The sequence below is a fragment of the Mixophyes fleayi genome, chromosome 11 (assembly GCF_038048845.1).
Source record: "Mixophyes fleayi isolate aMixFle1 chromosome 11, aMixFle1.hap1, whole genome shotgun sequence".
NCBI lineage: Eukaryota > Metazoa > Chordata > Amphibia > Anura > Limnodynastidae > Mixophyes > Mixophyes fleayi.
This window is the reverse complement of record NC_134412.1, coordinates 87636285-87653523: the sequence shown is the minus strand read 5'-3', so window position 1 is coordinate 87653523 and position 17239 is coordinate 87636285. Positions and strand designations below refer to the sequence as shown.

At 48.9% G+C, this 17239-nt stretch overlaps 1 protein-coding gene across 3 annotated transcripts in view; it reads left to right on the top strand.

Moving 5' to 3' along the window:
• Nucleotides 1-1817: 1817 nt before the first annotated feature.
• Nucleotides 1818-17239, top strand: part of LOC142107027 (tumor protein p73-like) — a 119002-nt gene continuing 103580 nt past the window's right edge. For all 3 annotated transcript variants that reach the window (XM_075190154.1, XM_075190152.1, XM_075190151.1), the window contains exon 1: nt 1818-1878. The gene's annotated coding sequence lies outside the window, so the exon portion shown is untranslated. The remainder of the gene's footprint in view (nt 1879-17239) is intronic.

Here is a 17239-nt window from a genome sequence, read left to right as displayed (position 1 = left end):
AGATTTATTATAAACGCGGGGTTTGCAGTGATGGCAGCGTCTGTTATGTTGCAAGATCGTTCTAGGCGAGCCATTTTGTCTCGCATGATGTTGATGGTGTGGTGATCTGTGTATGTAGAGAATATGCTGCCAATTAAATATGTAATATACTGCGTATCCTTGTGACATAAAGAAGATACATGTTTTTGCCATAAAGTAACACAGTTTTACTTTTTTATTTTCGGCTGTTTGTCCCAATGTTTGATATGTTACTGCTGCAGCTCCGTTAGATAAATGGGGTACTTCAGCCTGATAAATGTAGTCAAAATAACCGTTTGCTGTATTACTAAGGAATACAATATATTAAAAAATATATAAGGGGTACAAGATAAACATTAAAGGAACAAGCGCATGATTTATGCAGAATGGATTCCAACTTAGCACCGGAATTTATACTGTGTGTGTGTGTGTGTGTGTGTGTGTGTGTGTGTGTGTGTATATATATGAGAGATAGATAGATATAGTATTAGATGGCACTTGAGGCTTGCAAAGAACATTTAAACCTGTATTCCATGTTTAGAAACCTATCTGGTCTCTCTTTCCTCTGGAACATGGAATATAGTTTTTGGCAGAGATCTGTAGAAACGCACTGCGCAAATGTGTAACCGTCACATTAAAGTCCCACCTCCTGACAATCTAGATCCGCCCCTTTCATTCAATACAACCTTTCTATTTTTCCCTACAACTGCTCAGTTTACCCTCACTATGTCTTCAGTAAATCATGAGACCTAGGGGGGTATCGGGACTGTCTTCGCCCCTCAAGGAATAACCCCTAAACATGCCCCCTTCCCCTCCTCGTTACCGTAATCTTGTTCTGCGCAGCTCCTGCACCGCCCCACAAAACTCCTCCCTCTGCCTGTGCATTCCGGTCATTCTCTCTGCAAGTGTCGCCATGTTGCTCTCTAATCGCTGTGTGTCCTGGCTGAAGTACAGGATCACGTGCGAGTGCGAAAGAGAAAATAGCGCAAGTGCTTGTAGAGTAGTAGGGTCCTCATATAGACATATATGTCTGCAGACGTAAGTACTACTTTGTAAACATTTATAGACAAAAGGGTGCACTACGTGAAAACAGAACATGCTAAGTTGTATTTCATATCCATGCGCAAGAAGTTCAAGAGGATCTGCAGTAGTGCACACTGTACGGAAAGCTGCTGGAACTCCTACAACTATAAATCTCTCCGTTTATTCCAAGTTGAAATAAACCCATTAGTGTTGTATTAATTCCAGCAGTGTGCAGGCTGCTTTCAGAGTGTTCTGTTTGAAACTGAGAGAGTGGAAAGAGATAACTTTTCAAAACGACCTTAAATTAGGTCACTTCTGTAGAATGAATGAGGTCACATGATCACCAATGTCCTCACCCCTTATGATCAGACTGAGTGCACATCACATCTCTCAATTAAACAGAAACTCACGGAAAATAGTTTTTCGTTTTTTTTCTCTCGCCGTAATGAAAGTTGTGGGTCCTGGGGAAGAGATCCTGGTTTGCATTATAAGAGTGCAGTTATTAAGGCAGCATTTATATTTAGTAGGTTGGTGCCACAGCTAACAGAAAGTCAGATAAGGATCAGCTACGGTCAGCAAAACTGAATACGGGAACTTTCACCATTTTAAAACGTGTTCCGTTTTTCAGCCCCTTACGCCATTTTAGTGTTAAACGTGGAAAGGGCCGTAGGTGGAAAAAGGGACGTTTTTAAGATGGCTGCCTTCATTGGGAATAATTTTTTGTTTTGTTTTTTTCCAAAAGCGTAGTCTTTTGTTCTTAAAATATCTTTGTGCGACGCCGATTGAGGGGGAAACATCGTTTTAAGATTCGCAGAACACAAAATGATTTCTGAGAAGGTAAACTTGATGTAATGTACGTTTTACTCTATAGTAACCTAAATACTACACATTACTTTATGTTTATTTCCTGATCTTTTCATTGGTAAGGAATTCATCATAGCTGAAACGTAACGTATCAAATTTAAAAACAATATGAAAGTACTCGTCAGAATGATCTGTCTGGTCTGTCTCTGTATGTTAGACACCAGACGTTTGCTATAAATGCGTTTACAGAACTGCAGTGTAGCTGGTGTGTCTCGTATCACATGACTACCAGCTTTACTGACGCATGCTGTATCAGCAAATGTTTTACAATCTGCTAGTAAAAAATAATTTTGGAGTGATGGCAACAAGGTATGAAATATACTAGGTTGAGGACCTTGCACGTAAAAGCTTACAATCTATTTTGTAACCCGATAGACTTCACTGGCCGCGTGGGCAACTTTCTACCTTCCAAAAGGGCCTCACATTACCCTTCATCTCAGTATTAAGTTAAAACAACTCAGTTAATCAAAGATACCCACCTATCTGTAATAACATAGCAGCAGGTCATGTGACAATAAAGCCGGGAGGAGATGTGGGCTGCAGGGCTGCCTGTTGCAAATCACTGGTTTAGATTGTGAATGAATGATGAACAATACATATACGTAGGTTGTATGATGCAGATGGCCTCAATGTAATCTATCCATCTACACTGCTACCCACCTATGGAATGCCTGACCACTCCTCAGTCAGACTCTCCCACACCCTTCAAATCATTTAGTGCTTTCTGGAAACCCATCTCTTTGTTAGAGCTTCCCTACTCCCACATATACTACCCACACTGGTACACCCTCACACTGACCCTACTCCCACCTATACTACCCACACTGGTACACCCTCACACCGACCCTACTCCCCTGTACTACTCACACTGGTACACCCTCACACCTACCCTACTCCCACTTATACTACTTACACTGGTACACCCTCACACCTACCCTACTCCCACCTATACTACTCACACTGGTACACCCTCACACCTACCCTACTCCCACCTATACTACTCACACTGGTACACCCTCACACCTACCCTACTCTCACCTATACTACTCACACTGGTACACCCTCACACTGACCCTACTGCCCTGTACTACTCACACTGGTACACCCTCACACCTACCCTACTGCCACCTATACTACTCACACTGGTACACCCTCACACTGACCCTACTCCCACCTATACTACTCACACTGGTACACCCTCACACCTACCCTACTCCCACCTATACTACTCACACTGGTACACCCTCACACCTATATTACTCACACTGGTACACCCTCACACCAACCCTACTCCCACTTATACTACCCACACTGGTACACCCTCACACCTACCCTACTCCCACCTATATTACTCACACTGGTACACCCTCACACCGACCCTACTCCCACCTATACTACTCACACTGGTACACCCTCACACCTACCCTACTCCCACCTATACTACTCACACTGGTACACCCTCACACCGACCCTACTCCCCTGTACTACTCACACTGGTACACCCTCACACCTACCCTACTCCCACCTATATTACTCACACTGGTACACCCTCACACCTACCCTACTCCCACCTATACTACTCACACTGGTACACCCTCACACCGACCCTACTGCCCTGTACTACTCACACTGGTACACCCTCACACCGACCCTACTACCCTGTACTACTCACACTGGTACACCCTCACATCTACCCTACTCCCACCTATACTACTCACACTGGTACACCCTCACACCTACCCTACTCCCACCTATACTACTCACACTGGTACACCCTCACACCTACCCTACTCTCACCTATACTACTCACACTGGTACACCCTCACACTGACCCTACTGCCCTGTACTACTCACACTGGTACACCCTCACACCTATATTACTCACACTGGTACACCCTCACACCAACCCTACTCCCACTTATACTACCCACACTGGTACACCCTCACACCTACCCTACTCCCACCTATATTACTCACACTGGTACACCCTCACACCGACCCTACTCCCACCTATACTACTCACACTGGTACACCCTCACACCTACCCTACTCCCACCTATACTACTCACACTGGTACACCCTCACACCGACCCTACTCCCCTGTACTACTCACACTGGTACACCCTCACACCTACCCTACTCCCACCTATATTACTCACACTGGTACACCCTCACACCTACCCTACTCCCACCTATACTACTCACACTGGTACACCCTCACACCGACCCTACTGCCCTGTACTACTCACACTGGTACACCCTCACACCGACCCTACTACCCTGTACTACTCACACTGGTACACCCTCACACCTACCCTACTCCCACCTATACTACTCACACTGGTACACCCTCACACCTACCCTACTCCCACCTATACTACTCACACTGGTACACCCTCACACCGACCCTACTGCCCTGTACTACTCACACTGGTACACCCTCACACCTACCCTACTCCCACCTATACTACCCACACTGGTACACCCTCACACCGACCCTACTCCCCTGTACTACTCACACTGGTACACCCTCACACCTACCCTACTCCCACCTATACTACCCACACTGGTACACCCTCACACCTACCCTACTCCCACCTATACTACTCATACTGGTACACCCTCACACCGACCCTATTCCCACCGATACTACTCACACTGGTACACCCTCACACCGACCCTACTCCCCTGTACTACTCACACTGGTACACCCTCACACCTACCCTACTCCCACCTATATTACTCACACTGGTACACCCTCACACCTACCCTACTCCCACCTATACTACTCACACTGGTACACCCTCACACCGACCCTACTCCCCTGTACTACTCACACTGGTACACCCTCACACCTACCCTACTCCCACCTATACTACCCACACTGGTACACCCTCACACCTACTCTACTCCCACCTATACTACCCACACTGGTACACCCTCACACCTACCCTACTCCCACCTATACTACTCACACTGGTACACCCTCACACCGACCCTACTCCCCTGTACTACTCACACTGGTACACCCTCACACCTACCCTACTCCCACCTATACTACTCACACTGGTACACCCTCACACCGACCCTACTCCCACCTATACTACTCACACTGGTACACCCTCACACCGACCCTACTCCCCTGTACTACTCACACTGGTACACCCTCACACCTACCCTACTCCCACCTATACTACTCACACTGGTACACCCTCACACCTACCCTACTCCCACCGATACTACTCACACTGGTACACCCTCACACCGACCCTACTCCCCTGTACTACTCACACTGGTACACCCTCACACCTACCCTACTCCCACCTATATTACTCACACTGGTACACCCTCACACCTACCCTACTCCCACCTATACTACTCACACTGGTACACCCTCACACCGACCCTACTCCCCTGTACTACTCACACTGGTACACCCTCACACCTACCCTACTCCCACCTATACTACTCACACTGGTACACCCTCACACCGACCCTACTCCCACCTATACTACTCACACTGGTACACCCTCACACCGACCCTACTCCCCTGTACTACTCACACTGGTACACCCTCACACCTACCCTACTCCCACCTATACTACTCACACTGGTACACCCTCACACCTACCCTACTCCCACCGATACTACTCACACTGGTACACCCTCACACCGACCCTACTCCCCTGTACTACTCACACTGGTACACCCTCACACCTACCCTACTCCCACCTATATTACTCACACTGGTACACCCTCACACCGACCCTACTCCCACCTATACTACTCACACTGGTACACCCTCACACCGACCCTACTCCCCTGTACTACTCACACTGGTACACTCTCACACCTACCCTACTCCCACCTATACTACTCACACTGGTACACCCTCACACCTACCCTACTCCCACCTATACTACTCACACTGGTACACCCTCACACCAACCCTACTGCCCTGTACTACTCACACTTGTACACCCTCACACCTACCCTACTCCCACCTATATTACTCACACTGGTACACCCTCACACCTACCCTACTCCCACCTATACTACTCACACTGGTACACCCTCACACCGACCCTACTGCCCTGTACTACTCACACTGGTACACCCTCACACCTACCCTACTCCCACCTATACTACTCACACTGGTACACCCTCACACCTACCCTACTCCCCTGTACTACCCACACTGGTACACCCTCACACTGACTCTACTCCCCTGTACTACTCACACTGGTACACCCTCACACTGAGCCTACTCCAACCTATACTACTCACACTGGTGCACCCTCACACTGACCCTACTCCCCTGTACTACTCACACTGGTACACCCTCACACCTACCCTACTCCCACCTATACTACTCACACTGGTACACCCTCACACCACCCTACTCCCATCTGTACTACTCACACTGGTACACCCTCACACCTACCCTACTCCAACCTATACTACTCACACTGGTACACCCTCACACCTACCCTACTCCCCTGTACTACCCACACTGGTACACCCTCACACTGACTCTACTCCCCTGTACTACTCACACTGGTACACCCTCACACTGACCCTACTCCCACCTGTACTACCCTCACTGGTACACCCTCACACTGACCCTACCTCTACCTGTACTACTCACACTGGTACACCCTCACACTGACCCTACTCCCACCTATACTACTCACATAGGTACACCCTTACACTGACCCTACTCCCACCTATATTACTCACATAGGTACACCCTCACACTGACCCTACTCCCACCTATATTACTCACATAGGTACACCCTCACACTGACCCTACTCCTGCCTAAACTACCCTCACTGGTACACCCTCACACTGACCCTACCTCTACCTGTACTACTCACACTGGTACACCCTCACACTGACCCTACTCCCACCTATACTACTCACATAGGTACACCCTCACACCTACCCTACTCCAACCTATACTACTCACACTGGTACACACTCACACTGACCCTACTCCAACCTATACTACCCACACTGGTACACCCTCACACCGACCCTACTCCCCTGTAATACTCACACTGGTACACCCTCACACTGACCCTACTCACACCTATACTACTCACACAGGTACACCCTCACACTGACCCTACTTCTACCTGTACTACTCACACTGGTACACCCTCATACTGACCCTACTCCTACCTGTACTACTCACACTGGTACACCATCACACTTACCCTGCTCCTACCTATACTACCCACACTGGTACACCCTCACACTGACCCTACCTCTACTTGTACTACTCACACTGGTACATCCTCATACTGACCCTATTCCCACCTGTACTACTCACACTGGTACACCCTCACACTGAGCCTACTCTCACCTATACTACTCACACTGAGCCTACTCCCATCTGTACTACACACACTGGTACACCCTCACACTGACCCTACTCCTACCTGTACTACTCACACTGGTACACCCTCACACTGAGCCTACTCCCATCTATACTACTCACACTGAGCCTACTCCCACCTGTACTACACACACTGGTACACCCTCACACTGACCCTACTCCCACCTATACTACGCACACTGGTACACCCTCACACTGACCCTACCTCTACCTGTACTACTCACACTGGTACACCCTCACACTGACCCTACTTCTACCTGTACTACTCACACTGGTACACCCTCACACTGAGCCTACTCCACCTATACTACTCACACAGGTACACCCTCACACTGATCCTACTCCCACCTGTACTACTCACACTGGTACACCCTCACACTGAGCCTACTCCCATCTATACTACTCACACAGGTACACCCTCACACTGACCCTACTCCCCACCTATACTACTCACACTAAGCCTACTCCTCCTGTACTACACACACTGGTACACCCTCACACTGACCCTACTCCCACCTATACTACTCACACTGGTACACCCTCACACTGACCCTACTCCCACCTGTACTACTCACACTGGTACACCCTCACACTGACCCTACTCCCACCTATACTACCCACACTGGTACACCCTCACACTGACCCTACTCCCACCTGTACTACTCACACTGACCCTACTCCCACCTATACTACCCACACTGGTACACCCTCACACTGACCCTACTCCCACCTGTACTACTCACACTGACCCTACTCCCACCTGTACTACTTACACTGGTACACCCTCACACTCACCCTACTCCCACCTGTACTACTCACACTGGTGCACCCTCACACTGACCCTACTCCCACCTGTACTACACACACTGGTACACCCTCACACTGACCCTACTCCCACCTATACTACGCACACTGGTACACCCTCACACTGACCCTACCTCTACCTGTACTACTCACACTGGTACACCCTCACACTGACCCTACTTCTACCTGTACTACTCACACTGGTACACCCTCACACTGAGCCTACTCCACCTATACTACTCACACAGGTACACCCTCACACTCACCCTACTCCCACCTGTACTACTCACACTGGTGCACCCTCACACTGACCCTACTCCCACCTGTACTACACACACTGGTACACCCTCACACTGACCCTACTCCCACCTATACTACGCACACTGGTACACCCTCACACTGACCCTACCTCTACCTGTACTACTCACACTGGTACACCCTCACACTGACCCTACTCCCACCTGTACTACTCACACTGGTACACCCTCACACTGACCCTACTCCCACCTATACTACCCACACTGGTACACCCTCACACTGACCCTACTCCCACCTGTACTACTCACACTGACCCTACTCCCACCTATACTACCCACACTGGTACACCCTCACACTGACCCTACTCCCACCTGTACTACTCACACTGACCCTACTCCCACCTGTACTACTTACACTGGTACACCCTCACACTCACCCTACTCCCACCTGTACTACTCACACTGGTGCACCCTCACACTGACCCTACTCCCACCTGTACTACACACACTGGTACACCCTCACACTGACCCTACTCCCACCTATACTACGCACACTGGTACACCCTCACACTGACCCTACCTCTACCTGTACTACTCACACTGGTACACCCTCACACTGACCCTACTTCTACCTGTACTACTCACACTGGTACACCCTCACACTGATCCTACTCCCACCTGTACTACTCACACTGGTACACCCTCACACTGAGCCTACTCCCATCTATACTACTCACACAGGTACACCCTCACACTGACCCTACTCCCCACCTATACTACTCACACTAAGCCTACTCCTCCTGTACTACACACACTGGTACACCCTCACACTGACCCTACTCCCACCTATACTACTCACACTGGTACACCCTCACACTGACCCTACTCCCACCTGTACTACTCACACTGGTACACCCTCACACTGACCCTACTCCCACCTATACTACCCACACTGGTACACCCTCACACTGACCCTACTCCCACCTGTACTACTCACACTGACCCTACTCCCACCTATACTACCCACACTGGTACACCCTCACACTGACCCTACTCCCACCTGTACTACTCACACTGACCCTACTCCCACCTGTACTACTCACACTGGTACACCCTCACACTCACCCTACTCCCACCTGTACTACTCACACTGGTGCACCCTCACACTGACCCTACTCCCACCTGTACTACTCACACTGATACACCCTCACACTGACCCTACTCCCACCTATACTACCCACACTGGTACACCCTCACACTGACCCTACTCCCACCTGTACTACTCACACTGACCCTACTCCCACCTGTACTACTCACACTGATACACCCTCACACTGACCCTACTCCCACCTATACTACCCACACTGGTACACCCTCACACTGACCCTACTCCCACCTGTACTACTCACACTGACCCTACTCCCACCTATACTACCCACACTGGTACACCCTCACACTGACCCTACTCCCACCTGTACTACTCACACTGGTACACCCTCACACTGACCCTACTCCCACCTGTACTACTCACACTGGTACACACTCACACTGACCCTACTCCCACCTATACTACTCACACTGGTACACCCTCACACCTACCCTACTCCCACCTATACTACTCACACTGGTACACCCTCACACCGACCCTACTGCCCTGTACTACTCACACTGGTACACCCTCACACCTACCCTACTCCCACCTATATTACTCACACTGGTACACCCTCACACCTACCCTACTCCCACCTATACTACTCACACTGGTACACCCTCACACCGACCCTACTGCCCTGTACTACTCACACTGGTACACCCTCACACCTACCCTACTTCCACCTATACTACTCACACTGGTACACCCTCACACTTACCCTACTCCCCTGTACTACCCACACTGGTACACCCTCACACTGACTCTACTCCCCTGTACTACTCACACTGGTACACCCTCACACTGAGCCTACTCCAACCTATACTACTCACACTGGTGCACCCTCACACTGACCCTACTCCCCTGTACTACTCACACTGGTACACCCTCACACCTACCCTACTCCCACCTATACTACTCACACTGGTACACCCTCACACCACCCTACTACCATCTGTACTACTCACACTGGTACACCCTCACACCTACCCTACTCCAACCTATACTACTCACACTGGTACACCCTCACACCTACCCTACTCCCACCTGTACTACCCTCACTGGTACACCCTCACACTGACCCTACCTCTATCTGTACTACTCACACTGGTACACCCTCACACCTACCCTACTCCCCTGTACTACCCACACTGGTACACCCTCACACCGACTCTACTCCCCTGTACTACTCACACTGGTACACCCTCACACTGACCCTACTCCCACCTATACTACTCACATAGGTACACCCTTACACTGACCCTACTCCCACCTATATTACTCACATAGGTACACCCTCACACTGACCCTACTCCCACCTATATTACTCACATAGGTACACCCTCACACTGACTCTACTCCTGCCTAAACTACCCTCACTGGTACACCCTCACACTGACCCTACCTCTACCTGTACTACTCACACTGGTACACCCTCACACTGACCCTACTCCCACCTTTACTACTCACATAGGTACACCCTCACACCTACCCTACTCCAACCTATACTACTCACACTGGTACACCCTCACACCTACCCTACTCTCCTGTACTACCGACACTGGTACACCCTCACACTGACTCTACTCCCCTGTAATACTCACACTGGTACACCCTCACACTGACCCTACTCACACCTATACTACTCACACAGGTACACCCTCACACTGACCCTACTTCTACCTGTACTACTCACACTGGTACACCCTCATACTGACCCTACTCCTACCTGTACTACTCACACTGGTACACCATCACACTTACCCTGCTCCTACCTATACTACCCACACTGGTACACCCTCACACTGACCCTACCTCTACCTGTACTACTCACACTGGTACACCCTCGCACTGAGCCTACTCTCACCTATACTACTCACACTGAGCCTACTCCCATCTGTACTACACACACTGGTAAACGCTCACACTGACCCTACTCCTACCTGTACTACTCACACTGGTACACCCTCACACTGAGCCTACTCCCATCTATACTACTCACACTGAGCCTACTCCCACCTGTACTACACACACTGGTACACCCTCACACTGACCCTACTCCCACCTATACTACGCACACTGGTACACCCTCACACTGACCCTACCTCTACCTGTACTACTCACACTGGTACACCCTCACACTGACCCTACTTCTACCTGTACTACTCACACTGGTACACCCTCACACTGAGCCTACTCCCACCTATACTACTCACACAGGTACACCCTCACACTGATCCTACTCCCACCTGTACTACTCACACTGGTACACCCTCACACTGAGCCTACTCCCATCTATACTACTCACACAGGTACACCCTCACACTGACCCTACTCCCCACCTATACTACTCACACTGAGCCTACTCCTCCTGTACTACACACACTGGTACATCCTCACACTGACCCTACCTCTACCTGTACTACTCACACTGGTACATCCTCATACTGACCCTATTCCCACTTGTACTACTCACACTGGTACACCCTCACACTGAGCCTACTCTCACCTATACTACTACTCACACTGAGCCTACTCCCATCTGTACTACACACACTGGTTCACCCTCACACTGACCCTACTCCCACCTATACTACACTCACTGGTACACCCTCACACTGACCCTACTCCCACCTGTACTACTCACACTGGTACACCCTCACACTGACCATACTACCCACACTGGTACACCCTCACACTGACCCTACTCCCACCTGTACTACTCACACTGACCCTACTCCCACCTATACTACCCACACTGGTACACCCTCACACTGACCCTACTCCCACCTGTACTACTCACACTGACCCTACTCCCACCTGTACTACTCACACTGGTACACCATCACACTCACCCTACTCCCACCTGTACTACTCACACTGGTGCACCCTCACACTGACCCTACTCCCACCTGTACTACTCACACTGATACACCCTCACACTGACCCTACTCCCACCTATACTACCCACACTGGTACACCCTCACACTGACCCTACTCCCACCTGTACTACTCACACTGACCCTACTCCCACCTATACTACCCACACTGGTACACCCTCACACTGACCCTACTCCCACCTGTACTACTCACACTGGTACACCCTCACACTGACCCTACTCCCACCTGTACTACTCACACTGGTAAATCCTCATACTGACCCTATTCCCACCTGTACTACTCACACTGGTACACCCTCACACTGAGCCTACTCTCACCTATACTACTCACACTGAGCCTACTCCCATCTGTACTACACACAGTGGTTCACCCTCACACTGACCCTACTCCCACCTATACTACACTCACTGGTACACCCTCACACTGACCCTACTCCCACCTGTACTACTCACACTGGTACACCCTCACACTGACCCTACTCCCACCTATACTACCCACACTGGTACACCCTCACACTGACCCTACTCCCACCTGTACTACTCACACTGACCCTACTCCCACCTGTACTACTCACACTGGTACACCATCACACTCACCCTACTCCCACCTGTACTACTCACACTGGTGCACCCTCACACTGACCCTACTCCCACCTGTACTACTCACACTGATACACCCTCACACTGACCCTACTCCCACCTATACTACCCACACTGGTACACCCTCACACTGACCCTACTCCCACCTGTACTACTCACACTGGTACACCCTCACACTGACCCTACTCCCACCTGTACTACTCACACTGGTACACACTCACACTGACCCTACTCCCACCTATACTACCAACACTGGTACACCCCCACCTACCCTACTCCCACCTATACTACTCACACTGGTACACCCTCACACTGACCATACTCCCACCTGTACTTCCCACACTGGTACACCCCCACCTACCCTACTCCCACCTATGCTACCCCCACTGGTACACCCTCATACTGACCATACTCCCACCTGTACAACTCACACTGGTGCACCCTCACACTGACCCTACTCCCACCTGCACTACATTGGCCTCTCCGGTACCGTCCTCTCCTGGTTCACCTCTTACCTTGCCGACCGTTCCTTCTCTGTTTCCACCTCTGATTCTCTCTCCCCTTCTTCCTCCCTTCCAGTCGGGGTCCCTCAGGGCTCTGTCCTTGGACCCTTACTATTCTCACTATACACCTCTTCTCTGGGTGCACTCATCAGCTCCTTCGGCCTCAAGTACCACCTTTATGCTGATGACACTCAACTCTACCTTTCCTCTCCTGATCTCTCTCCCTCCCTTCTGTCCAGGGTATCCGCATGCCTCTCTGCCATCTCCTCCTGGATGTCCTCTAGATTTCTTAAACTCAATCTTGCTAAAACTGAACTCATTATCTTTCCTCCCTCTCGTACCTCCTTCCCCTCTGACCTCTCCATCACTGTTGACAACTCATCTATCTCCCCTGTTCCCTAACTCCGCTGCCTAGGTGTCATCCTCGACTCCTCTCTCTCCTTTGCCCCTCACATTCACTTTCTCGCCAAATCCTGACGTTTCCAGCTTCGCAACATTGCACGCATTCGGCCCTTCCTCTCCCAGGATGCCACCAAATCTCTCCTCCACTCTCTGATTATCTCCCGCTTGGACTACTGCAACCTTCTCCTTATCGGCCTCCCCCTCTCTCATCTCGCTCCCCTTAGATCTGTACTTAACGCCGCTGCTAGGCTTATTTTCCTCTCTCGCCGTTCCACCTCTGTATCCCCACTCTACCAAGCCCTTCACTGGCTCCCCTTCCCCTACAGAATCCTTTTCAAGCTCCTCACTCTGACTTACAAGGCCCTCGCCAACTCCACTGCTCCCTACATCTCTAACCTTATCTCTATTCACACTCCCTCCCGCTCACTGCGATCGTCGCCTCTCTTCCCCTCTGATTACCTCCTCTCACGCACGTATCCAAGACTTCTCCCGCGCCGCTCCCCTCCATTGGAACAAGCTCCCCCGCTCCATCAGAACTTCCCCTAATCTGTCCTCTTTCAAACGAACATTAAAAACCCACCTTTTCCTTAAAGCCTTCCAGTCTCATGCCTAAACTCCCACCGGTCGGCTACCTCTCTTTCTCATCCCTTCTTCCCTTCTCCCCCTTCCTCCCGTCTCTCCGTCTCATCCATGTGTCTGTCTGTCTTCCCCTCCCTTTAGATTGTTCGCTCCTTTGAGCAGGGCTCTCCTACCTTCTGTTTCCATCACTTTTAACTGCGCTCTCCAGCTACTCAGCTCACCTCCTCTCAGTCCCTCTGCCCTCTGTCTCCTCTCGCTTCTCTCCGCTCCCCTCAGTGACTCTCAACCTGTCATCCGTGCCCACCCTCTTGGGCCATAGTTACCTGCCTATACTCACTTTTCCCCTCCCTCCCTCTCTTTCATGCTGTGCCTGAGCCCCCAGAGTTATAGTGCTTACTGTTACTTGTACTGTGCTGTTTCACCTTGTACTGTGCCATTGTTTGTCCTTGTACGGCGCTACGGATACTTTGTGGCGCCCTATAAATAAAAAATTAATAATAAATAATAATAATAATACACACTCACACTGACCCTACTTCCACTTGTACTACTCTCACTGGTACACCCTCATATTGACCCTACTCCCACTATTACTACTACTCACACTGGTACACACTTTGATTTATTTGAGTTAATTACAAATAGCATTTTGTGCCATACGCTGCCATAAGCTCCACGATACCAAGATTGGCCTAACGAACACTGTATTGTTCAATGTATTATTTTTGGAGAAGTCAGAGGGGGTGGGATGGTGGAACTTAATTTGATTGGTTTATTTACAAGTTACCTGCTTAGTACATTCAGCCGAGCGTTGAGGTATTGGCAGTCAGACAGGATCATTTACAACCTGCAAAAAAAAATGTGGACCTGACGCTGTTTGTATTTTCGTGCAACTCCAATTGATTTTCTGCCAATCACATTTGAAAGACACGCCCACATCAAGGTCTTTGGAAACACCCATAAGATTCAATCTCCACCTACATTTGTGGGTTCGCGGTTACACTGCATAAGTCCCTATTTAGGACCATCCACCTTCATTGTTTAATTTCTCTCCTAAAATGATGCTAAATTAATCACCATCGTGAGCGGATAACAGGACTGCTTTTCTGATTGTTTCTCTGTGTTTGTGTGTGAAATACTCTTCCCACAATCGTGCAGCGGGACGGTGCAAGTATAGGCAACATTCTTTATGTTCCAGTACCTCTGACCGGCTAGAGAATAGTTTATGTGCCTGCTCCTTCTGCACCCCACCAGCTCATTTAAATAATACAGTCCTGCAATCAAAATCCTCTTTTTTCACATAAGTGCAAAACTGAGCCATCCAACTCCTTCCATTGGTCAATGCAAACTTTTCCACTCATACGGACTCTGCCAACTTAGCCCGGCAAACTTAACCATAAAAATTATACTTTTATTTTGCTTTTGAACACAAGCCTTAGAGTCCCAGCATTGCACCTGTGTATGTCTTCCCCTATCGTCCAAAGTGCTGTACGGTACAATTACACGTTGTCGTTACACCTAATTAATGTTACATGGGTACCTGTGCTAATATTGTTGTGGTGTATTTAATGCCAACAGTGAGTACCTGAAAAGTGTTAATCTTTGGCAGTGACTTTGCTGTGTAATGGAATGTGAGAGTCCCAATGGGGGGTTAAGCAGCAGATTATTACAAGTATAATTTAATTCATGTTCTGTTGTATTATTCCTCACATACCCACTTAGCTGAATGCGCTCCTTTATATTGAAATGTCATATACTTATGGTTCAGGCGCATAGTCGGCTTGTGCCAGATAGATAGATATATATATAGATATATAGATATATATATATATATATATATATATATATATATATATATATATATATATATATACACATAATGTATGTTATTTGTTCTGTCCTCTTATAAATCAGTCGACTGTGAGAACAGGTCATTCATTACGACCTTAAGAGTTTTGTCTTCGTCTTACAGTGAATGATACAAGTTATCTGTGGCATTTTCATATCCTGTAGATGTAGAGCACACTAGATAAACAGATAGACCTTCTATAGTTTCCTTTGGGCACATATTAATGGAATTTAAATGATGTAGAACACAGGTAAGATATAGAAACAAACTCCTCACGTTCTCCCCAAGCTTAAACCCACACAGTTGTACTAATTTTATGAAGTGCTCCAAGGTATCTTACATACAAAACCTAGGATACTAGTGATTAGATAGTGTGTTACATTGTTTGCTACTTTGAATATACTCTAAGTTTTGTGTTGTATACTACAATAGGAGATCGTAACACCTGCTCGGTAAGAATTTGTCATTTACGGCCACAGAAAATAGTTTCAGATACATTTAGTAAAGGTAACAAGAAAGTTATTACTTATTTTCGGCCAGATGTGGAAGACTTGAATAAGCCCGAGTGAAACATCTTAGTCATTACTCAGAGAAATAGTTTCAAAACAGCAAATACATTTCTTGATTAAAAATGAAAGTAAAGTTCCACGTGACTGTATTGTTTTGTTAAATCGTCGTCCTTGTAGAGCAGGCCAGGCCAACATGTGGCTCTCCGGGTCTTGTGAAGACTACAAGCCCCAGCATGCTTTGCCAGTAGACAGCCAATAGCTGGCAGTGTATGCTGGGACTTGTAGTCGCACAACACCTTGAGAGACGCAGGTTGGCCTGGCCTGTTGTAGAGGATGAAATACATTAGTGTAACACATTGTTTGATACTTTGTCATTCAC